At 45.8% G+C, this 25,476-nt stretch overlaps 1 protein-coding gene and 1 long non-coding RNA gene across 3 annotated transcripts in view; one reads left to right on the top strand and one right to left on the bottom strand.

The window, feature by feature from the left end:
* TMEM132D (transmembrane protein 132D) overlaps positions 1-25,476 on the top strand; it is an 824,162-nt gene that overhangs the window by 784,583 nt on the left and 14,103 nt on the right. The window lies entirely within an intron of this gene.
* LOC105740373 lies at positions 744-14,822 on the bottom strand. Of its 2 annotated transcripts, none has more exons than XR_004032095.1 (4): positions 13,477-14,822; positions 2,889-3,034; positions 2,361-2,608; positions 744-976 (listed from the first exon to the last, which is right to left on the bottom strand). It is a non-coding gene; the product is annotated as an uncharacterized LOC105740373 (long non-coding RNA). The 2 variants fall into 2 exon arrangements; XR_004032094.1 differs by having other exon boundaries at positions 2,513-2,608.

Below are 25,476 nucleotides of genomic sequence, written 5' to 3'. Positions count from 1 at the left end.
GTTGTAGATATGCAGCATTATTTCTGAGGGCTCTGTTCTGTTCCATCGATCTATGTCTCTGTTGTAGTACCAGTACCATGCTGTTTTGGTTACTGTAGCCTTGTAGTATAGTTTGAAGTCAGGTAGCATGATGTCTCCACATGCTGGAAACTCTTGCTGTAAGTGGGTCCCTGGTCTTCTGTCAAGATCAATGTCTTTGGAATGTCAGAGCTAAGAATGCCCCAAGCCAAGTATTGCTCTCCTTCTACAGAGACCACCCAGCCTGGCCCTTGCCCACCGAGAAGGAGATGACTCTTATCTCTGCCCCCAATACTTACTTTGCTTTCTTCCTGTCTCCTTTCTGGTCTTTACTCAAAGGACACATTTTCAGTGGGGTTTTCACTGGCCGACGGGTCTACAGCTACAAACTCTCCACCCTAGAACACTTTAGCACCCTTCACTGCTTTATTTTTCTCCTTAGCACCTGTTGCTAATAGTTCTTTTTAAATGTATCTTATTACTGATTGTCATTTTTCCCCCAGTGTGTAAGCACGATGAAGGCAGACATTTTTGTTTCCATTTTGTTTCCTCCTGTATCTCCAGAGCCCAGATGTAATCCTGGCTCATAGTTGGTTCTCGGGAGGTTTTTATTAAAATAGTGAGTGAATCTCTAACTATTTGAAATGGGAGTGTTGCTGAACACCAGGGATTCAGCCTAGGTCCAGTTGCTCCCTGGACAGAAAGCCAATCACTAAGACATTGAGTATTGCCAGGGAAGAAGGCTTTATTGCTGGTGACATCAGCTGAGAGACAGAAGGCAAATCTCAAATCCGTCTCTCCAACTGATTGAAGTTAGTGGTTTCTATGGGAATTGGTCAACAAGCAGCAGGTGGCCAGATGAGGGTTCTGTTGTCTTGATGTCCAGATGCCCTGATCTTGAAAGTTCAGTTCCATGATACTCTCTGGGAGAAAAGTTGGGCGGTTTCAGAAAGAAGACCTATAGAGTAGAAGTAAAAACATTTGGCTCAGAAGAAAAAAGAAAACCATGTCAATTAATACATCATTACATCATCTTCCCTCAATAGCAATAGCACAAAGATTGCAAAGCCTTGGGACTATGGGATACTTCACACAGTAGAATCAAGGTGGCTTCTCCCTTCACACTTACAGTGAGAAGAGATTCAGGGCTTCCTTGGGTCACAAGGAAGAGAGTTTTTCTTTTATTCTCTAAGCTAGCACTGTTCACCAGGACCTTCTGTGATGACAGGGATGTTCTGAACCTGTGCAGACCAATATGTCAGCCCCCAGCCACTGTGGCTTCTGAGCATTCCTAGTCTCCCAATGTATCTGGTGCAACACAGGAAGTAAATCTTTAATCTTACTTAATTTTTTTTTCTTTGAGACGGAGTTTTGCTCTTGTTGCCCAGGCTGGAGTGCAATGGCATGATCTCGGCTCACCTCAACCTCTGCCTCCCGGGTTCAAGTGATTTTCCTGCCTCAGCCTCGTGAGTAGCTGGAATTACAGGCATGTGCCACCATACCTGGCTAATTTTTTATATTTTTAGTAGAGACAGGGTTTCTCCATGTTGGTCAGGATGGTCTCGAGCTCCCGACCTGAGGTAATCCGTCCGCCTTGGCCTCCCAAAGTGGTGGGATTACAGGCATGAGCCACCATGCCTGGCCACTTAATTTTAATTAATTTAAAATTATAGAGCCACATGTGACTAGCAGCTACTACCTTGGACAACACGGGTATAAACTCTACATGGGCTCAAAGCCTGAGGATTCTGCCTGTCCTTCCCAACTTTTCATACATTCACCCCAGAATGCATCCAGGCAGGCCTCACTAATATACCCAATCTCTGTCACTGTTAGAATCCTCATTTGCAAGCAACAGAGAGCAACTCTGGCTGATTTATGCAGAAATTGAACTTATTCAATTTATTTAAAGGATATTGACTAGCAAGAATCTCCAAGAGGGGTGAAAAACCAGGTAAAGAGGCTATGGAACCAGGAATGATGTCGGAGATACAACAGACTTTTCTAGCCCTGACACTGCCACCCCCCTCCACCAGCAGCAAAACATAGGCATCTTGAAGAGTGCCAGGGACCCCTGACTGCTGGTCAAGACCTCCGTGCCCCCAGGGATGGTATCCTTACTGGATACACGCATTACATATGTAATGCTGGACTGCAAGTACATCACGAGGTTGTGTTTGAAATGCACATTTTGGACAGCATTTCTGTTAGCCTAGTAAAGATTACTGTCTAGCATTGCTAGATATTAAGCAAAGAACCCTCCAGCTCAAAGCAACTGGCAAAGCTAGGTTTTGTTGAGAGACTGAGAGGGAGGGAGGTTTTCATAATCAGTTATCATCCACCTTGGAAGATGAAATCAAAACAGCCATTCAGAAACGATGGGTGGATTTCTTCTCGGTAAGAAGCACTCATTTCTACCTGTTCTTTATGGAGTGCAAGGATAATAGAACAACTCCTTCTCTGGGCACCGGATGCCCACCCATCAGGCACTCACAGTGATTGGTGCAAATGAGAAGCAGTCCGTCAGAACGCACATTCTCTGGCCTGGCTGAGGAGTCTCACTTAGCAGGTGTTCTATTTTCTGGGGCTGCTGTAACAAATTGCCACAAACTTAGGTCACTTTCCACAGCAGACAATTGTTCTCTCACAGTTCCAGATGCCAGAAATCCAAATCAAGGTGTAGGCAGGGCCATACTCCTTCCAGAGGCTCTGGGAAAGGATCCTCCCTGCCTCCCCCCATCTCCTGGTGGCTGCAGGCATCCCCTGGCTTGCAGCCCCATCCCTCTTCCTCCCCTGCTCCCTGTAGGTTTTGTCGCTTCCCTATGTATCCTTCTGGAGGTTTTAAGTCAAATACAGTGGCATAGTCTTACTTTCCTCTGCACTATGGCATTCTATGAACAGATTCCTGAAGGACTCCTTCCGCGCACGTAAACCCTTTCACTACTGAGTCAGCGGGAGAGCCAGGGGTCCTGAAGGTGGCAGGGGGCTGCATCTGGAGGCTGAGGGCAGCGACAACCTAGAAAGCAATGGAGAAGAATCTCCATCAGCTGGGTTGGTTTTCACAGTGGGAGCTGGGCACACAGGCCCTCCTGTATTGCTTCTGACTTTTCTACTTTGGAATCTGCCCTGGCAATCTCTCCATATGAGTAGGGAGAGCACCAGCTGGCTTCTTTTCATAGCTGTGTTGTAATCCAGAGCTCACTGCAGGTGCTTGTTCAGCCAGTGCCCGGTGACTCTGATGGAGGGTCATGGGCCCGTGGTGTGCAGCGTGGCCCTCAGGCTGATCTGTGCCAACAAGGAAAGGCTGGGCAGAGCCAGGGGGCTGAGCCACAGAGCACATCCTTGGTCCTTCCCCTGGCAGCCACTCTCCCCCTCCTCTCCTTACTTAGGCACCTCACGGGGAGGGGGGTGATTTTTCGTGCATTGTGGGTGCTTCTGGGGCAGTGTGTTATGTTTTCACTTGCTGGTATATAGTTTGCTTTATAATTATTCATACAACCCATTTATATATCTGATGTTCATTGGTATATATGTTATATTTCACAAACAAATCAGAAAATTTTGTAAAAGGCTTAAGCGTGACTCACTCAAGGTTAATGGGAATCAAAAAGCTTCATGGTCCAAAGGAATGAATCTCTAACAGGGAACTTTCTCAATGGTTGGGAGGGAGGGTAGACAGGTAGTGGAGCTGGCTGTTTTCCTCCCTTGCCCCTGACTCTCACGTCACAGCACGTGGGGAATCCTCAGAATCTGTGAGCATCTTCAGGAAGCAGACAGAGTTAAGTGCACCAGAGATTAATTGAGGACTGCAGTTGTGAAGGATAAAGAAAAGATGGAGCAGGAGTAGGCAGGCTGAGCTTCAGGACGTGATGCGGGTCTGGTCCCTGGGAAAGGAGGATGGGAAGGAGGGAGAACCGGGCAGGAAGTGCCTGACTGCAGGAAGCACTGGGAATCCTTGGGCAGCCAAGCAGGAAGTGCTGCCACAGAGGTTGCCCATAAAGGAGCCTTGCATGGAGTCCCAGCAGCCACCCTGCACCTTGGCCGTGCTTGGACACTGACCAGGTGGCTTCTGAAGGCCTCTGAGGTCAGAAGCTGTGGTGAACGACTCTCCTTCTGGCAACTCCCTCTAGAAGGGATATTTAAACAGCGTTCCTCCATGGCTGCCACCCTACACTGCCACATAGATGTCATCAGACTACACCCACAGGTAGAGAGAGGGTGTATTAGTCCGTTTTCATGCTGCTGATAAAGACATACCCAAAACTGGGAACAAAAAGATGTTTAATTGGACTTACAGTTCCACATGGCTGGGGAGGCCTCGGAATCACGGCAGGAGGCGAAAGACACTTCTTACAAGGTGGAAGCAAGAGAAAAATGAGGAGGAAGCAAAAGCGGAAACCCCGGATAAACCCATCAGATCTCATGAGATTTATTCACTATCACGAGACTAGCACGGAAAAGACCAGCCCCCGTGATTCAGTTACCTCCCACTGGATCCTTCTCACAACATGCAGGAATCCTGGGAGATTCAATTCAAGTTGAGATTTGGTGTGGACACAGCCAAACCATATCAGAGGGTGACTGCATGAATTGGATGTTTGCTACGTGCAGGCAAAAGTCTAAGGAGTTTGTATATATTAACTCATTTACTCTTCAAACCACCCAGTGAAGTTGGTACCATGATCCCCATCCCCATTTTGCAGAGGAGGGAACCAAGGCACAGAGAAGTTAAGTGACTTGTCCAAGCTCACACAGCCAGAGAGTGAAGGAGCTGGAACAATGTTAACCCAGGACATCCAGATCCAGAGCCTAGCAATGCCTCAGCTTTATCTAGAAGGAAAAACTCACACGGCCCTTCGGGCCTGGGGTCTCTTCCTCCCGCAGAAGCTCTGAACACGTCCCCTTGGTGTCTTCTAACACTATTGTGTTTTCTCCATCCCTATTTAAAAGGACTTAATTGTGTTTATGTTTGGTGATAGTAGTTTTCCATCTCTGGTAATAGTACAAAGTTGTGTTTTTTACATAAAACAAGAAATTGATTATTGAAGTCTAGTTAATAGCATGCAGTCTAGAGCCTCGAGGGGTAAACAGATGTTTGCAACTTCCTTTGAAATGAATCACAAAAGAAGATGAATAGAGAGCTGGGAAGCGGACAGATATGCGATAGAGCAAACACAGCAGAATGTTACTTACAGAAGCGAGGCAGTGGGTATATGAGTGGGTACTGTACAATTTATCTTTCTCTTTGGTTAACATTTTTCATAATAAAGTCTTGAAAAAATTAATCAAAATATTGAGAACTCGAGACAATGTGTGGATATGGCAGTAATTCTGCATGTAGATTGAGCACTGCTGAAATTTGGGAAATACTGCATACATCTGAGTGTGTCTACATAAGAGCCAGGGAGAGCTTCCCCAGAATTGGCAGAGGAGATAGAAGAGTCTGAATGAACCAAGTGGCTCATTACGTTCCCTGGCACATGAGCCAACCACAGCCTCTGGGGAGGATTCACCTGAGCCGAGTCATCACCCTCCTGCTGAACATCACAGCTACAACCTAAACAGGACCAGGGACATCGTCTGCAAGTATGTTGTCTACTATCCAAGACTTTGAGATCTGAGTCATCTTCCCAAACCCAGGAATGCAACCAAGAAACCAGGTCAGAAAATAAAGCAGGCAGCCTGTCTCGGGCCCACCTGCCAAAATCAGGAGGCAAATAAAACTTTCAGGAAGTTTTCTAGGTGCCACATAGTGAACATGGAGCAGCCAGTGATGCTCAGCGCGTGGGTGGTGTTTGTTTAGGAGAGACAGCACATGAGCGCCAAATGCTGGGAGATGGGAATATTCTGCAGCAACAAGAAATTAATCTAGTTTTAAGAAATAACTGCCTTACCAGTTGGTAAGCACAAAAACGCTGCCAAATACTTGTAGATGAACTCTGTCTAATAGCCACTGAGCACATGCTATGGATATACTACTCAGATTCCATTTCACAAATTCCAGCCATAAGGATTTCTGCCCTATCTGAAGACCACCTGTATTGTTACCAATACTTGTATTGATGCATTCATCTTTATCTCATCATTAGCAGTAATGCCATGAAACCATAAGAAGCTGGCATTCATTATGTGCATTAGTTATGAACATATGTTCATTATATGCATTAGCTATGAACATAGTTCGTAACTAATGCATAACATAATGAATGCCAGCTTCTTATGAATAAGGATTGTTCCAACCATATTAAGTCATTGAACATCACAGTAACCCTAAAATGCAAGTACTGTTATTATCCCGGTTTTACAAATGAGGAGACTAAGGCAAGGAGAGATTAAGCAACTTGCTCAACTATAGCCACAGGGCTACTGTGAGGCTTTGAACCCACGCATCCAGCTCCAGAGCCTGTCTCAGAATCTGCACTAAACTTCCTCATGCTCATCCACCTTCAAAGTCATGGTGTGCACCACCAGCCACCTTGTCTATGAGCTGAGAAACACTCCAGTGAGGTCACCAGAAGTCAGACAAGCTCTTGCTCTCATGGTCCAACAACCTGCTGCACTCTTTGAGATGTTGGTGGGACTTCTTTCCCTAGAAGTCAGAAAAAAGTCACAGATATCTATGTGCAAAGCCAGGGAAAACTTCCTACTCAGGAACTCGCAGAGAGTGCCTTGGCAAAAGCAGGTGAACTGAAGCAGTTTGATAGATGGTCTCTAGTGAAAGAGTTGGTGGTCCTATTGGTCAATAAATACTGAGTGGGAATAAGTCTTAAGCAGAAGTCCCAGAATGCCTTGTGCTTCACAGCCTGCCAGGGTGACCATGAAACCAGAGGGGAAGCCCAGCACATATAATGCAGGAAGGTTTCTTTCCAGAAAAATGTTAGAATGAAGGGCCCATGAAGCATTTGGCAAAAGAGCCAGTGGTGTGATAACTCAACATTATTTTTCATTGTTATCAAGTCAAGAACTATCTTCTAGAATCACTATGCATGGTTGAGCAGGTTGTGCACTGCAGGAGTTGGGCAGAAGGCTGCCAATCACGCAGATGTCCAAGTCTGGAAGCAGCAGCTCTCACTCCTTTCTGAAGGATACCTTGGAGCAATGACCTGGGTCAAGCTTGGGCACCCTCTACCAACAGGATCCACTGGGGCAGGGGCCAACAATGGCCATTTCCTATTACCTAGGAGATTACAAGCATGGAAAAGGCTGTAGATGACCTCCTGAATGTAGGTGAACCATCCTGTGGTTGCTTTATGCTGATTGCAATCACACAGATAGAAGGTCAGGGTGAGGGTTGATGAAGAGAGGAAAGCCAAGCAGAGGAAGGCTGACGCATTCCCATGCATATGGAAGAGAAATATGTTTTGTCTGTGATGTTTTCAGAAGCATCTTCTTCCCTCTCAGGCACACAGGCTTGTTCTGCCTCTCCCACCCTACCGCACCTCCAGGACTTGGTGAATGAAAATGCACTCTTGTTTGCTCATCTGTCCACATTGAAAGCAATGGATTCTCTTCCTCTTCTTTCCTCTTGTGGCCTGCCTTTGGTCACTGTGAGGCAATAGCAGTGACCACGATGTGATGACTCACTGCCCTCTGTGGACTAAGATGGGTGGAAGGTCTGTGTGTGATATAGGGACCTTCAGGGATAGAATATTCTATTTAGAGCCACAGATCTCAGTAGGGACATAACTGTCCCCATACCATGTAAGTGTCTGGCACATTTTCAGGAGTGATTATTTTTTGCAAGGATCAAGGCATATTCTTGCATTTCATGGTCATAAGTCAGAGGTACTAAATGCCCTGCAATGTCCAGGACAGGCTCTTGTGACAAAGAATTGTCCTGTGTTCTGGTCAGGTACAGTGGTTCACACCTGTAATCCTAGCACTTTGGGAGGCTGAGGCAGGAGGATCACTTGAGTCCATGAGTTCCAGACCAGCCTGGGCAACATGGTGAAACTCCATCTCTACAAATATAAAAAAAAATCAGCCAGGTGTGGTGGTGCACACCTGTAGTCCCAGCTACTCAGGAGGATGAGGTGGGGGTATTGCTTGAGCCCAGGAGGTCAAGGCTTCAGTGAACTGTGATTGTGCCACTGCACTTCAGCCTGGTGACAGAGTGAGACTGTCTCAAAAAAATTGTTCTGTGTCATTCACAACTTGTAAATGTCCCATCAAACTAGAGGGGAAAGCTGTAGTTATCTGCACTGTAATTTAATATGCAGAACCATGAATTTTTCACAAATATAAACTCAGGGTTAATCAGGGAATATTTTGTCTTTGTTATAACTTTATAGAGAGTTATTCCCCACACTGGAAAATGTCTTCAGCAGCTACTAAGTGTCAACCTGCATTCAATCTGCAGCATTTACAATGACTATGAAGAGACGTTTTCTCCCGTGGTCATGCTCAAACGGCATGTTGAAGTATATATCATTAAATTACAAATGCATTTTACTTGATTCGATATCCAGTTAGAGCATTATATTAATCTTAATAAAATTACCTTGTATGTACGTGACATTATCTGTGAATTCCATTTCAGCGTTGTAAAAGGGGAGCTTTAAAACTTTCATTTAGCAATGGAGATATCATATCTGATAGGACTGAGAACCACTGGTTTCAGAACCTTTCTGTTTGTTTTTCTCTTGTTATGGTTTCAGAAATTTGGTGCCATTTCATCTTTCCTATTAGAACTCTTGTACATGAATTCTCACTTTTATCCATTCATTCGTCACCTCTTTCTTGTGTGCCTACTATAGGCCAAGCACTGTTCTAGGTGATACAGTAGATAAACAAAATGGCTAAGGTCTTGCCTGCCATCTCAATTAGTCAGGATCAGTTAGGGGATGCTGAGGTAACAAACAGCACCAGAATCTCAGCATCCTTCCACAACATGCCTCTATTGTTTAGGCAAAGACAGCAGTGGTGAGTGTCCAGGGCAGGCATTCCCCATACAGTGACGGCTCAGCACCCCAGATGGCCTTCATATTGAGGCACGTACATCGTGGGCCTCCTGGGCAGGAGAAGGAGACAAGAAGAGTGTGCACTGGCTCTTAAGTGTTTCCAATCAGAGGTGACACCCATCCCTTCTACTCCCACATCATTGGCCAGAGCACGCCACACGCCCATACCACACTTAAGAAGGCAGAGCACGCCCTCCTCCAGTCTGTCCAAGAAGGGGAGAGAAGTGGGAGGAGATCTGTGTCTGGTCATTCTCAACCTTCTCCCAAGCCCACAGACGTCTTTCAGGTATGGTGACTGCACCTGCTAATGGCAGTTTCCATTGTATTCATCAGAGTATAACCAAGAGACAGAATCTGCATCAGTCATTTGTACAGAGAGATTTTAGCATAAAGATGGTTAACTAGGCCAGGCGTGGTGGCTCACGCCTGTAATCCCAACACTTTGGGAGGCGGAGGTGGGCAGACCACGAGGTCAGGAGGGGAAACAGAGGCCTGGGTGACACCCTGGAACCTGATGCATAAAGCAGCCACCATCCCGGGTGCTGAAGGAACAAAGAGTAGGTTGGAATTATCCCAACTTGGAAGCTTATAGACACCCTGTGGGTCTGGGAGCCCCCTCCAAGGAGAGCTTGCTGCTCAGCTGTTGCTGGCTCCTCCAAATCTGGGCATGGAAGCCAGACCTCCGAGGTGGGGACATGGGCTGGCTGATGGTATTGTCCGTGAGGGAGTGAAATGGGGCTGGTTCTGCAAGTGCTGGAGAAACTGTGAACTGGATCCAGTTGCTGCTGTGGGAAGGAACTGATGCTGTGGGACGAAGCATTACTGCCCTAATGCTCATGGGAACAGCAAGAAGACAAGGAGCCCAGGAAGAAGAGATGAAGGAGCAAATCCCTGCTCTTCCTCTAGCCTGGAGGCCTCCTTCTAATTTCCCTCACTGGAAGAGACTACAAGAAAACAGCTGGTAAATCAAACATATGCTGATTTTGTAGGGTCACAAAACAGCATGGAAGGGTGGATCTGGAGCTCAGAGACAATAATTGCCTTCCACGATGTTTACTTTCATAAATGTGCTGATATGTATGCCTCCTCTGTCTCATTTCTACAAAACAAAAATCAGTAATTGTTGTTGCCCTATGCTGCCACACTCTGCTTCTGGTTACCTGAATGTGCTGGGCAATGCAGCCTCCATCTTCCCAGGACCATAGCCTTGATTCTGCAAAAGTTTCACGGGCTGTAAATAGGAAAGTGGACATTTGGGCCAAATATGAAGCATGTATTAACTTCATCTTCACTTCTGCAGCTGGTTCAGGGTCGAGAGTATTTTATGATCCCAACGAAAAGAAAAAGATCTTCAGTAGTTTTCAAAAGTGGATTGTGGGTTTTATTTCCAAGGAGTATTAGGCTTAGAGAAAGTTTTAGCAAAAGGAGAAACAAAATTCAACACCTGGTAGCAGAAGAAACATCAGTCCATTTACAGATTTTTTTTTAGATTTCCAGTTTTTCCTCTTTATTTTTGTCCATATGTGTGTATGTGTGTGCATGTGTGTGTGCATGTGTGTTGTGTGTGCGCATGTGTGTGCATTGTGTGAGCACATGTGTATGCATGTGCCTGCATGTGTGTGTGTGCACATGCCAGTGTGTGTTTATGTGTGCATTGCATGTATGCATATGCCTGCATGTGTGTGTGCATGTGTGCATATGCCAGCGTGTGAGTGTGCGTGCATGTGTGCATTGTGTGTGTATGCATGTGCCTGCATGTGCTTGTGTGCATGCGTACATATACGAATGCATGTGTGTGCATGTGTAAGTGTGTACGCATGTGTGTGCATGTGTATGTGTGTGATTAAAGGTAAGGCTCAGAAAGAGAAGAGTGAGTCTCTGCATACGCAAGACTCGTTTGCCAGTTCACTGGCCTGATTCGTGAATGCAGCCTCTGTTTCCTTTCCTTTGTGCTCCTTGGGGATTAGAAAGGTATCAACAGCACACAGGGAAATGGACGAAAAAAATACCCAGGCAAGGGTCATCTCTGCACCTTCTCCATCTCACCCCCCAAGTGTCCAGGCTGTCATAGACCTGGCTTGTTTCCATTTTCATTCCATTCCATGAAGAGAGAGAGAGAAAAAAAAACAGCAGTTTGGAATCACAAATTTTATCATCTACACAGAGAAGTGGGGGATTATGAATCATGGAGTCCAAAAGACTGGTGGTTTCTCTCTATTTTCAAAAATATTGTTTGCATCTAATTGTTTTTATTTATAGTCAGAAATACGTCAAAGGACCTGGGTTGCTGTCAGCGTTTTTCCTCCTATTTTCCACGATTCCACTATCAGTACAAATGCCATTGTCCCTGAAATATATGATAAATGAACTGTCACAGCCTAGGCAGAAAAAATAAAAAAAAAACAGCATGAGGTAATGAAACAAGCAACTACCTTGGAGTGAGAAAGCCTCCGCCAGAAAGCCCGCCTTCCAACCCTAGATCTGCAGCTCAGTAACTAAGCAACCTCGGGAAACGTAGAGTGTAGCTCTGACTATGAGGAATTTCAGTTTCCTCTTGCGGACAGTTCTCTAACCTGGAATGCTGGATTTGGAGCCAGCTGGGGTTGATTCTTTTCTTGCTTGGTGCTCACATTTCCAGGGGCTGCAAATTCAAGTGCTGGTGGCAAGACAAGAGGGAATGGTGGGGACTCCAGTAACTGGAGACCATTGAGCTGGTCATACCAGCTACCAAAAGCCGTGGTGGCACATCTCTTCCCAATTCTGCATTCAGTGACTTTGGGTTGGCGGCATGAAATCACAAGTGTTTATACTACAGGAACTGGCAAATCAACAAACGCTCGAGGCAAAGAAGCTGCATGGGGCTGTTTGTTGGAGGCTCGGCCAGGATGAACCAATGGGCCATGGGCACTGCAGAGCTTAGATCCCTGCCATTAACCAGCACTGCAAAGCTTAGACCCCTGCCATCAACTGGTGCCACAGAGCTTCGATCCCTGTCACCGACTGCAATGCAGAGCTTAGATCCCTGCCACCGCCTGGCGCTGCAAAGCTGCCTCACTGCCCCTCATCCTGCCACTGCCAGAGCTTAGATCCCTGCCCGCCTGGCGCTGCAAAGCTTAGACCCCTGCCATCAACTGGTGCCACAGAGCTTAGATCCCTGCCTTGACTGGCACTGCAGAGCTTCAGTCCCTGCCACAGACCCCCAGACAGCTGTCCTTTCCTCAGTGCCTCCCCCTAGGATTTGACCCTGAGCATTTGAATTCCATTTCATTTAGGTTTAGTTTTAAATTGACCTTTTCGCTTTGCATAAAAGAAAGTTACTGGCCAAGGGAGTCTTAGATGATAGTTTTCTTAACTAATGAGACTTTTTACATCAGGAGACCTCTACAGAACCAGCAAGATGGCTTATCCAAGTCACTTAGCCTCAGCTGCCTCATCTGTCAGACGTGGGCAATACCTTCATTCACTCAAGAGAAAAATTATTGAGGCCTTATTATATGTCAAGCATTGCTGGAAGATAGAATTGGGCTGGATGATTTTTTAAAGTAACTTTGTCCTCGGAAAGACAGAAAGATAAGTTCTGCACATTCACTGCCATCCTCAGCCGACTGCACTGCATCAGTCAGACATAAAAACCCATGGCGGAGATTCTCTGAACTGACCTCAGATCACCGTGAGGCATGGCCTGGCAGCCAACCCGTCAGCCTCTCAGATGCTCTCCAAGTCTTCTGCAACTTGCTGGGGTCACCTTGACCTTCAATGACCTAATTAAAGTGAGTTTGGCCATGCACGGTGGCTCACACCTATAATCCCAGCACTTGGGAAGGCCAAGGCAGGTGGATCACCTGAGATCAGGAGTTACCAGCCTGGCTAACATGGTGAAACCCTGTCTCTACTAAAAATACAAAAAATTAGCCAGGGTTGGTGGTAGGTGCCTGTAATTCCAGATACTCAGGAGGCTGAGGCAGGAGAATTGCTTGAACCGGAGACGTGGAGGTTGCAGTGAGCCAAGATCGTGCCACTGCACTCTAGCCTGGGTGACAGAGCGAGACTCTGTCTCCAAAAAAAAGATAATAAAATTAAATAAAAAATATATAAAGTGGGTTTCACTCCCCCTTTTTTTTTTTTTTTTTTTGAGACGGAGTCTTGCTCTGTCACCCAGGCTGGAGTGCAGTGGCGCAATCTCGGCTCACTGCAAGCTCTGCCTCCCGGGTTCACGCCATTCTCCTGCCTCAGCCTCTCCGAGTAGCTGGGACTACAGGCGCCTGCCACCACGCCCGGCTAATTTTTGGTATTTTTAGTAGAGACAGGGTTTCACCGTGGTCTCGATCTCCTGACCTCGTGATCCGCCTGCCTTGGCCTCCCAAAGTGCTGGGATTACAAGCGTGAGCCACCGCGCCCGACCCCACTCCCACTTTTAATGGAATGCAACATCTGTCCTTCCCAGGATGTTGCAGATTTCTGCCAAGGTGGGACTGAACATAGAAGAAGGTTTTCTGACCTGCATCTGCTGAGGATTCCTGTGTTCCTTCATTTTCCTGCAGACTGCACAGAGCCATCTGGAGGTGGAACTGTGCTGATGTTCAACATGGCCACCCGTGTGAACAGCAGTTGCTGTTAGTAGGCTGAAGGGTCCACATGTGGCTCCTCAGTCTGGCCTGGGTTTCCCATGACACGGAGGCTGGCTTCTGTGAGGGGGCATCTGAAGGGCTCGTGTTCCAGGAGCATAGGTGGAAGGTCTTTTTGTGACCTGGCACCAGAAAGCTCAGACTTCTGTCAAATTCTATTGGCTGAGTGCAGGGGGCCAAAGGAAAACTTCTTTGCCCTCTGAAGTTTTGCTGAAAAATCAACTCAAAAAACGCAGGTTAATAGGATAAATGGCGTAAAAATTAGTCAGCATGCATGGAGAGAAAATCGCAGAGTTGTTACCCCAACCTGACGCAATAAGGTGTACAGACGGTTATATACCTTTCTTCTTAGGGGAAAGGAAGATGGGAGAATGTGGATGATTTTAGAGGGTTAGTAAATGATTTTTAGAGAAATTCAATGGGCTTGAGGAATGGACAGTGGCCTGGGGCAAAGTCTGTAGGGCCTGCACAGCAGGAAATGCTTTGTGACAAAAGTCTATCCGGCTGTGTTGACAGATTTCCATCTTTCTTCCTGCAATATGAATTCAATGGATAAAAACTCAGAGAAGGCACCAGAGGCCATTGTTTTCTTCCTGTGGGGTCCAGACTTTAGACAGAAAAGAGAACCTCAGAGAACTTTATCCTGTGCTTTAAGGGAGACAGAGGATTGAGAGAGGGTAGGAGGGTGATGGTTGGAAGGTCAGAGAGACCTTGAGGCTGCTTCTTCAGTTCAGCATGTCAAGGGCACATATTTTGAGATGTTGGTTTCTGAGCCTCAACACAAGCAACTCACTAAGGCCAGCCCAGATTCCAGGCGAGGGCATTAGATTCCACCTCTCCAGTGGAGACGTAATAAGGTCACTTTGGAGAGGACGTGGGCAGGCAGGAGAGACTGTTGTGACCATCTTTGGAAAATGCAGTCTACCACATATGTTCACCTCCCAGAGTCTCAAGGTTCTTTATCTAGAAGAAATGGAGATGTGATAACACCAACCTCACAGGGCTGTTGTGAAGAACAATGGAGTTAGTGGAATTAAAATACTGCCTTATCTTACCGTAAGACTCATTTCTTGGTAGAGACCCTAGAATAAAAGGCATCTGTGCCCGAGTAGGTTGGCACGAGGGCATTTGTCACTGCATGGTTTGAAAAAGCAAAATACATGAGAATGCAAGCTCTGTGATCCATCTCATCATCATCATCATCACTATCATTCTTACGGATTTTGGTGCCCAGTTGTGCCAGCACCACTTACTGAAAAGGCTGTCAAAGACTTTGACTTCATTGAGTTGCCTTTATTCCTTTGTCAACGATCAGTTGGCCACATTTATGCAGGTCTGTTTCTGGGCTGTCTTTTCTGTCCTATTCCTCAATTTACCTATTCCTTCAGCAATACCACATTGTCTTGGCTATTCCGGTTTTCCAGGCAGTCTTGAACTTGAGTCATGTCAGTCCTCTGATGTTATTCTTCTGGGTTGCATCCTCACAAAAACTAACTTGAAGTGGGCCACAGAACTAAATGTAAAAATGCAAAATGATAAAATTCCTGGAAGATAACACAGGAGAAATTCTAGATATCATCGTGTTTGGTGATGACTTTCCAGATACAACACCGAAGGTGTGATCCGTGAAAGAAAGAATTGATTACCTGGACTTTATTAAAATTAAACACTTCTGCATGTGCAATTTTTGTTTGTGAATACAAGCTTTCAACTTGAAGGGAACCAGAATGTTACCCAAAAATATGTGTTTTTGACATAAGAATTATGTTGAGTTAAACGTGATTAATAAGAAACAAAGGCAGGAAAAGTTCTGTCTACCCTCTCCTTTTCTACCTAAATGGATGATATAAACTCTCCTTTACTGGAGATAACTCTAGACTATGATTAGCCTGGAGTTGACACAGAAAAAATCTGCAAACAAACCTTTCTCCATTAGTTTCCCCCATATATTTACCTTTCTGTAGTTTCTCAACCATTGGAGGCCTAAGGCCATTTCCTTTCTCCTGTTATTTCTCTATAAAATTATTGTTCTTTGTGGAAGATGCTACATACACTCAGATTTTAGTCATCTCTTTGAGTTACTCATTCCTAAGTTTCTTCTATGGACATAGGCGATGTAAATGTTCATAAACATGTTTGTTTGTTTAAGAAAGAAAAAGAAACATACAGAAGAATGTGTATTCATTTAGACTGTCCCCTCATCTGTCTAACAGAGTCATAAAAGCTGTGTCATGGGGCTTACACGAATACATTTACAAACAGGGCTGAGAATACTGGTTCTCAGCCAGGGGTGCTCTTGCTGCCCAGGGGTTCTTTAGCAATGTCTGGAGACACTGTTGGTCGTCACCAATGGAGAGAGGGATGCTACTGGCATCCGGAGGTGGAGGCCAGGGGTGCTGCTCAGCAGCCTACACTGCCCTGGATAGCCTCCTACAGCAAAGAACTCTCCAGCCCCAAATGTGCACAGGACAGGGGCGGAGAAACCCTGGCCAGGACCAGCGCCTGGCATGTGGCAAGAGCGGCTTGGGTGGCTTGTTATTAAAATGATTTCCTATCAGACTGCTCATCAGTGACTGTGAGAAGACAACTGAGGTCTTATGACCCAGGCCACATGGTGGACGGTTTTGAGGACAAAGAAAACATTCACTGAATGCATTATTTCCTCTGACCCAGGAAAGGACTGAAAGTGGAAATGTGAGGTTGTGTAAAAATGTTCTGTTTTCATTTAAAAATAACACAGCTTCCTGGGAATTTGAATTTCTGATTTTAGAAGAAAATAGGCTATAGAATATAGACTATATATGGAATCTTCTGGTATAGATGATTCCAAAAACACCAGAATATCCCTGTTCCATGTCATAACTAAGAGGCTCACTGTGGCTGACAGGGAAAGAGACTCAGACTTTCTTCCAGAAAGTGCTGTCGCTCAGCCTCAAGGAGTGCTGGTAGCAGACAGCCCCCAGCGCTTAGCTCCTTGGGGTCCCTGTGTTTTGAGCTGAGTCCTGCTCTTTTTCAGGTAGCCCCAGCTATTGACAAAGATGGTGGTTCAAGGGTCTGGCCACTTTCACCAAAGTGGGGCTCCTCCCTGAACACCCAGGCTTTGCTCCAGACCCCTCCGGTGAGTTGGCAGAAATGTTGCTGGGTCTTCCTCTTGATCCAAGAGCTCCCGCTGCCATCCTGGGTCCTTCCCTTCCTCCTTCACAGATATTACGGCCTAATGGACCTTCTGTCTCAGCCTCTGCTCCCCAGAGACCTCACGAGCCCACTGTGGCATGTGAGGCACACGAGGGCCGACTCTGGACCCAGAAGGGCCTGGATTCCAATCCCAGATCCAAGGCATCCTAGCTGTGTGAACTTCAGCAAGTCACCTAATCTCATCGTGCCTCAGTTTCTCATCTGCACAATGGGGATTGTAATAATGCTTACCTTGCTGGGTTACTGTCAGAATCAAACAACTCAGTGCACGTGCACACCTGGGAAGGCTGCCAGATAGACAGTTGTCCTCGACGGCAGCTTTAACACCTCTGATCTATGAAGCCCCCACCAGGAGCTGGCTCTCGCCTGGGTTCCCAGCTAGCCTTCTCTCCCTGCAGGCTGGCAACTTCCTCCTGGAATAGGAAAGTAGGCTCTAGGGACTGAATGGCTGACTGTATTTGCCTGCACAGTTGATTGCAGTTTCCTAGGGTTCGCATAAAAAAAAATACCAAGGAGCAGGTGGCTTACGCAACGGAGCTTCATTTTCTCACAGTTGCAGATGCTGGAAGTCAGAGGTTAGGTGTGTGTAGGTTTGGTTTCTCCCTGGCCTGTGGGCAGCTGCTTCTCACTGTGTTCTCCCATGACTGTTCCCCTGTGCATCCCTGGTGTCTCTCTGCCCTGTGAGCCCTGATGCCCCGATCTCTTCTTCTTAAAAGGAAACCAGGCCGGGCACGGTGGCTCACACCTATAATCCCAGCATTTTGGGAGGCCAAGGCAGGCAGATCACCTGAGGTCAGGAGTTTGAGACCAGCCCGGCCAATATGGCAAAACCCCATCTCTACTAAAAATACAAAAATTAGCCGGTGTGTGGTGATGCTCACCTGTAGTTCCAGCTACTTGGGAGGCTGAGGCAGGAGAACCGCTTGAACCTGGGAGGCGGAGGTTGCAGTGAGCCAAGATCGCACCACTTCACTCCACTCCAGCCTGGGTGACAGAGTGAGACTGTCTCAAAAAAAAAAAAAAAAAAACAGACATATTGTGTTAGGGGCCCATGTTAGTGACCTCATTTTTACTTAAGCACCCCTATAAAGCCCTGCCTCCAAATACAGTCAGATTCATTTGAATTTTTTTTCCATGTGAAGACATTTTTATCTATTCAACTTTTGTTTTAATTTTATTATTATTATACTTTAAGTTTTAGGGTACATGTGCACAACATGCAGGTTTGTTACATATGTATACATGTGCCATGTTGGTGTGCTGCACCCATTAACTTGTCATTTAGCATTAGGTACATCTCCTAATGCTGTCCCTCCCCCCTCCCCCCAACCCACAACAGTCCCCAGTGTGTGATGTTCCCCTTCCTGTGTCCATGTGTTCTCATTGTTCAATTCCCACCTATGAGTGAGAACATGCGGTGTTTGGTTTTTTGTCCTTGCAATCGTTTGCTGAGAATGATGGTTTCCAGTTTCATCCATGCCCCTACAAAGGACATGAACTCATCATTTTTTATGGCTGCATAGTATTCCATGGTGTATATATGCCACATTTTCTTAATCCATTCTATCGTTGTTGGACATTTAGGTTGGTTCCAAGTCTTTGCTATTGTGAATAGTGCCACAATAAACATACGTGTGCATGTGTCTTTATAGCAGCATGATTTATAGTCCTTTGGGTATATATCCAGTAATGGGATGGCTGGGTCAAATGGTATTTCTAGTTCTAGATCCCTGAGGAATCGCCACACCAACTTCCACGATGGTTGAACTAGTTTACAGTCCCACCAACAGTGTAAAAGTGTTCCTATTTCTCCACATCCTCTCCAGCACCTGTTGTTTCCTGACTTTTTAATGATGGCCATTGTAACTGGTGTGAGATGGTATCTCATTGTGGTTTTGATTTGCATTTCTCTGATGGCCAGTGATGATGAGCATTTTTGCATGTGTTTTTTGGCTGCATAAATGTCTTCTTTTGGGAAGCATCTGTTCATATCCTTCACCTACTTTTTGATGGGGTTGTTTGTTTTTCTTGTAAATTTGTTAGAGTTCATTGTAGATTCTGGATATTAGCCCTTTGTCAGATGAGTAGGTTGCAAAAATTTTCTCCCATTCTGTAGGTTGCCTGTTCACTCTGATGGTGGATTTCTTTTGTTGTGCAGAAGCTCTTGAGTTTAATTAGATCCCATTTGTCAATTTTGGCTTTTGTTGCCATTGCTTTTGGTGTTTTAGACATGAAGTCCTTGCCCATGCCTATGTCCTGAATGGTATTGCCTAGGTTTTCTTCTAGGGTTTTTATGGTTTTAGGTCTAACATGTAAGTCTTTAATCCATCTTGAATTAATTTTTGTACAAGGTGTAAGGAAGGGATCCAGCTTCAGCTTTCTACATATGGCTAGCCAGTTTTCCCAGCACCATTTATTAAATAGGGAATCCTTTCCCCATTGCTTGTTTTTGTCAGGTTTGTCAAAGATCAGATAGTTGTAGATATATGGCATTATTTCTGAGGGCTCTGTTCTGTTCCATTGGTGTATATCTCTGTTTTGGTACCAGTATCATGCTGTTTTGGTTACTGTAGCCTTGCAGTATAGTTTGAAGTCAGGTAGTGTGATGCCTCCAGCTTTGTTCTTTTGGCTTAGGATTGACTTGGCGATGCGGGCTCTTTTTTGGTTCCATATGAACTTTAAAGTAGTTTTTCCAGTTCTGTGAAGAAAGTCATTGGTAGCTTGATGGGGATGGCATCGAATCTATAAATGACCTTGAGCAGTATGGCCATTTTCACGATATTGATTCTTCCTACCCATGAGCATGGAATGTTCTTCCATTTGTTTGTGTCCTCTTTTATTTCACTGAGCAGTGGTTTGTAGTTCTTGAAGAGGTCCTTCACATCCCTTGTAAGTTGGATTCCTAGGTATTTTATTCTCTTTGAAGCAATTGTGAATGGGAGTTCACTCATGATTTGGCTCTCTGTTTGTCTGTTATTGGTGTATAAGAATGCTTGTGATTTTTGCACATTGATTTTGTAACCTGAGACTTTGCTGAAGTTGCTTATCAGCTTGAGGAGATTTTGGGCTGAGACGATGGGGTTTTCTAGATATACAGTCATGTCATCTGCAAACAGAATTTAGGGAGGGAACCAAATTCAGCCCACAATAGGCTCAAGTTGCATCTTTTTCCCTCTGCACATGGAGCAACCCTACTGACCCGAAGCCCATCTGCAGCATGTCCCTGCACGTCCTCCTCCAGTCCAGTAAATGCATTTGAAACTGTGTCCAGCATGTCCTCCAGGGCGTCCATTTGAAACTGTGTCCAGCATGTCCTCCAGGGCGTCCATTTGAGACTTGCTTATCTCTTGGCAGAAAAGTATGTGCTGTTCATTAACAGATACACCTGAGTTAGGGGAAGTTGTTTTCCAATAAATAAGCCTAGTATAATGAGCTAAAGTTCTCCTCTGATTAGCCCAGTGTGGCAAGCCCCTCATGGCTATAGGACAGTGAGCTTCAGTGTTCTTATCTGGAAAATGGGGGTAAGGGTACCAATCTAATAGATATTTTGTGAGGATTAAGTGGAATAAGTTATCGACATTCAGTATAGTACCTTGCATGTAGCAAACAATATTAGCCACTACTATTATTGTTACCACTATTATTGTTATCTTTTTGTTTTTGAGACACAGTTTCGCTCTTGTTGCCCAGGCTGGAGTAAAATGGCGCGAGTCGCAGCTCACTGCAACCTCCGCCTCCTGAGTTCAAGCGATTCTCCTGCCTCAGTCTCCCAAGTAGCTAGGATTACAGGCACCGCCACCATGCCTGGCTAATTTTTTTGTATTTTTAGTAGAGACGGAGTTTCACCATGTTGGCCGGGCTGGTCGCGAACTCCTGACCTCAGGTGATCCACATTTTTAATCCAAGACACAGACTAAGCACAAAAAGGTGCTACCTAACTTGAGAATTGGAGGCAAGCATTCCTGTAGGATGTCTACTTCTGCAAAGTTTGAGGGGGAAAAAAAGACAGAATTTCAACAACTGTAGCTGTAGCTCTTGAACAAAAAAAAAAAAAGGAAAGAGAGAAATATTAGAACATAAATTTAACCAAGAATGTTGGTGATATTTAAATAAGATTTAAATTCATACAGCATTTAAACAGAAAAGAAGGAAATGGCACTAAATTCACATAAGTGCCGGATGATGCACACCAGAGTCAGAAATATTAACTATATCCCTATAACGGAACAGTGTGACTGGCTGGAAATGGATTATGAAAGGGGTTCAAGAGTTTTAATAGATGATCCCTTCAAACCATCAGCATTGTAACGTGGTAGTTAATAAATTATTTGACATGTACAGTTAGTGATATTTTAATGAGAAGTAATGAACAGGTCTTGCCGGCTCACCTAGACCGTTACATTTCTCCAGTTCATCTCCCAGAGGGGGAGTTTGGAATGTCTAACAATCTAATGCATTGAACAGAACTATGAAGGGAAGGATGGATATCAGAATGCTGGAAGAAGTTCTGCTCCATCCAGCTGTTGCAGGAACACATCTCAGATTGTCTCTCCAGACCAGGATGGAGGTGGGGCCAGGTCCACTCATGGGGGACCAGGCTTGTGTCTTCCTAAGCTCACCTAGGCTCAGGAACCTGGGTCCCCAGAGCCTATGTGAGCTTAGGTAAGATCCCCAGAGCCCAGGTGAGGAGAGGTAAGATCCCCAGAGCCCAGGTGAGGATAGGTAAGATCTCCAGAGACCAGGTGAGGATAGGTAAGGTCCCCAGAGCCCAGGTGAGGAGAGGTAAGATCTCCAGAGCCCAGGTGAGGATAGGTAAGGTCCTCAGAGCCCACGTGAGCTTATATAAGGTCCTCAGAGACCATGTGAGTTTAGGAAGGGTCCCCAGAGCCCAGGGGAACTTAGGTAAGGTCTCCAGAGCCCAAGTGAGCTGAAGTAAGGTCCCCAGAGCCCAGGTGAACTGAGGTAGGCTTCCCAGAGCCCAGGTGAGCATAAGTAAGGACTTCAGAGACCAGCCTGATGGAATATCATAATGGCATCTTCGGTTGTGTTCATTAGACAATGACATTCTATATTTGCCTAGGAGACGCACAGGAATTTTCTTCCCTTTCATAAAGCAATGTACTCTTTCCGAATTGTCTTGGAAACACACAGCTCCCTCCCTTTCTGTTTTCTCCACTTTTGGGTGGAGACATGACTCGAGAGAAACATTTCTCTATTAGAAGAGTGGTGAGATAGACCATAAATAAAGCTGGTCAACTCTGGGGTCAAAAAGACACTGTGGGGTGGGCAGGACTGGAAACCTCGGTGCCACTCTGCCCCAGCAGGGCCAAGTTAGATTGGAGGCCCCACTTCGCCAGTGTCTAAATTATCAAGCGATGCTAGAAATCTAAATTTCTAAGGTGAAATCGTCAAAGTTTTGAATGTTGGCTCAATTTTCTCTATTCTGCAACCCGTTTTCTTTTTTTTTCTTTTTTTTTTTTTTTTTCAGACAGGGTCTCACTCTGTCACCCAGGCTGGAGTGCAGTGGCACAATCTTGGCTCATTGCAACTTCCACCTCCCGGGTTCAAGCAATTCTCCTGCCTCAGCCTTCTGAGTAGCTGGGACTACAGGTGCATGCCACCATGCCTGGCTAATTTTTGTTAACATTTTTAATAGAGATGGGGTTTTGCCATGTTGGCCAGGCTGGTCTTGAACTCCTCAGGTGTTCCTCCTCCGCGGCCTCCCCACATGCTGGGATTACAGGTGTGAGCCTGCGCCCAGCCCCTTTCTTTCTTTTGCGAAGTCAGCTCATCTGTGAGGATTCAGCCTGAGTTAGAAATGGAAGACTTGAGAGAGAACAAGCCTCCTATTAAAGACACCCTGGCCCCTGAAGCAAGAACTGTGGCCAGGCTGCAGATGAGAGTAAAGCCACCGGAGCGTGTGCCGTTCAGCTTTTCAAGCAGATTGAAGGACTTTTGTTGGTGGCAGATACTGAACACACAAGCACCTCCCACTCATAACCGGACCTGGGCCCACGTTTCTCCTCAGCGCCATGGATCACCCTGGAGACTGCAGCTCATAGATTGACAGCCTCATCATGAAGGTGAAAGAGGCCTGCACAGGAAATGCCCTTTACAGTGTTTGAACATCCAAGTAATTTCTGCCGTGCTTTTCCTCACACCCCTTTAAGTGCTAAAAGGAGGTTTTTATCCTCTAAAAAGGCAGACTGCAAGAGAGCCCTCAGGCAGGAGAGACAGCTGTCCTGGAGCAGGAGGCCACAGGCGCCCACTTGGGCTGAATCTGGTCTACGCCCCTTCCCTGCCCCCTGTGTCCTGGTGAAAAGTTATGTGATATCTCCGGGCTCTGGTTCCTCACCTGTGAAATGAGGACAATAACAGTGCCTGCTGGGGTGGCTGTGAGCACTAGGTGAGATGAGCAGGAAGCGTGTTCAGCCTCCAACCCTCACACGTGTTAGGGGCTCAACAAGCAGGGGTCCTAGCCCCTTACGTCCCCCTCTAAGCTTAACCACCAAGGCCCCCGTCAGGGAGGACGCCCTGGTCAGGGAGGACACCTTGGTCAGAGAAGACACCCCGTTCAGAGAAGACACCCCATTTAGAGAGGACACCCCGGTCAGGGAGGACACCCCGGTCAGAGAGGACACCCCAGTCAGGGAGGACACCCCAGTCAGGGAGGACACACCGGTCAGGGAGGACACCTTGGTCAGAGAAGACACCCCGGTCAGAGAGGACACCCCGGTCAGGGAGGACACCTTGGTCAGAGAAGACACCCCGGTCAGAGAGGACACCCCGGTCAGGGAGGACACCCCAGTCAGGGAGGACACCTTGGTCAGAGAAGACACCCCGGTCAGAGAGGACACCCCGGTCAGGGAGGACACCCGGTCATGGAGGACACCCCGGTCATGGAGGACACCTTGGTCAGAGAGGACACCCCGGTCAGGGAGGACACCCCGGTCATGGAGGACACCCCGGTCATGGAGGACACCCCAGTCAGAGGACACACTGGTCAGGGAGGACACCCCGGTCAGGGAGGACACCCCGGTCATAGAGGACACTCCGGGGCTCTGAGGTGTGTCATTCTCTCCCTCCTGGAATTTGTTTTCTGCAGCTGCAATAAGGATGCTCTCCCTATCTCAAGACCCTTAATTTAATGACTGATAACAGCCAAGATATGGAAACAACCTAAGTGTCTCTCAGTGGCTGAATGGATAAAGAGAATGTGCTGTATATACATGGTGGATACTATTCAGCCTTAACAAAGAAAAAACTTAGCATTTGCAACAATGTGGATGGACCTGGAGGACATGATGCTGAGTGCACTAGACCAGACGCGGAAGGGCAGGTCCCGCATGCCACTGCTTGTATGTGGGGAAAAGTCCAACTCACTCATAGAAACAGAGTCGAGTGGGGCTTTCCAGGAGCTGGGAAGTGGGGGACATGGAGAGAGGATGGTCAAAGATAGAAAGTTTCACTTACACTGCTGAATACATGATGGGGCCCTAATGTATAGCATGGCTACTCTACTTAATAATACCGTATGGTAGATTTAGGATTTGCAAAGAAAGACAGTGGGTCTTCAGTGTTCTCACACTTATACACTATTGATGGGAATATAACATAGTATGTAAAATTAATTATGGCAAACAGCATGGAGATGTCTCAAAGAACTAAAATTCTATCCAGCAATCTCACTACCAGGCATCTACCCAAAGGAAAGAAAATCATTACATTGACAAAACACCTGCACTCATATGTTATACACACGTTACCTTTTCGTAACATTTATATACAATAGACATAAATATATGATTCACATTTATAAACAATGTATATAATGCTATATATAAATATACAATATACATTGTATATATAATACAAATGTGTATTATATGTTGTATATAGTATGTACATATAATACAATAAATATACAATATATAAATATACAATGAAATATTTTTCAGCCATAAGGAAGAATGAAATCACCTCTTCTGCAGCAACGTGAGTGGAACTAGAGGTCATTGTCTTAAGTGAATCAACTCAAAGCCAGAAAGTCCAACACCACTTGTTCTTACTGATAAGTGGGAGCTAAATACAGTGGACACATGGACAAAGAGTGTGGAATAATAGACACTGGATGTTCAGAAGGGTTGGAGGTTAGGAGGAGGTTTAGGGATGAGAAATTACTTAATAGGTACAATGTACATTATTCGGGTGACGTTTACACTAAAAGCCCGGGCTTCACCACTGTGCACTATATCCATGTGACAGAACTCCACGTGGACCCCCTGAATATACACAAATTTTAAGAAATGTCCTCACCACACACACACACACACACACACACACACACACACACACACGTGACTATGTAAGGTGACTGATGGATATGTGAGCTAACTTGATTTGTAATTATTTCACAGTATACATGTAGATCAAAACATCATGTTATAGATATACACCCTAGATTAATACAGTTTTATCTGCCAAGTACTTATTTGCCAGTAAAACTGGGAGGAGAAAAGATCCTTAATTTGGTCACATCCACAAAGTCCCTTTTGACAAGTAAGGTAACGTTTACAGATACCAAGGGTGAGGATGTGGATATCTTTGCGAGCTATTATTTAGGCTCCCACACTCCCCCAAAGACATGTCCCAATTGTTGTTTAGGATGAAAACTAAAG

Source organism: Nomascus leucogenys, chromosome 10, assembly GCF_006542625.1.
Source record: "Nomascus leucogenys isolate Asia chromosome 10, Asia_NLE_v1, whole genome shotgun sequence".
Taxonomy (NCBI): domain Eukaryota; kingdom Metazoa; phylum Chordata; class Mammalia; order Primates; family Hylobatidae; genus Nomascus; species Nomascus leucogenys.
The sequence above is the reverse complement of the archived record's forward strand: the minus strand, read 5'-3'. Positions and strand labels throughout refer to the sequence as shown.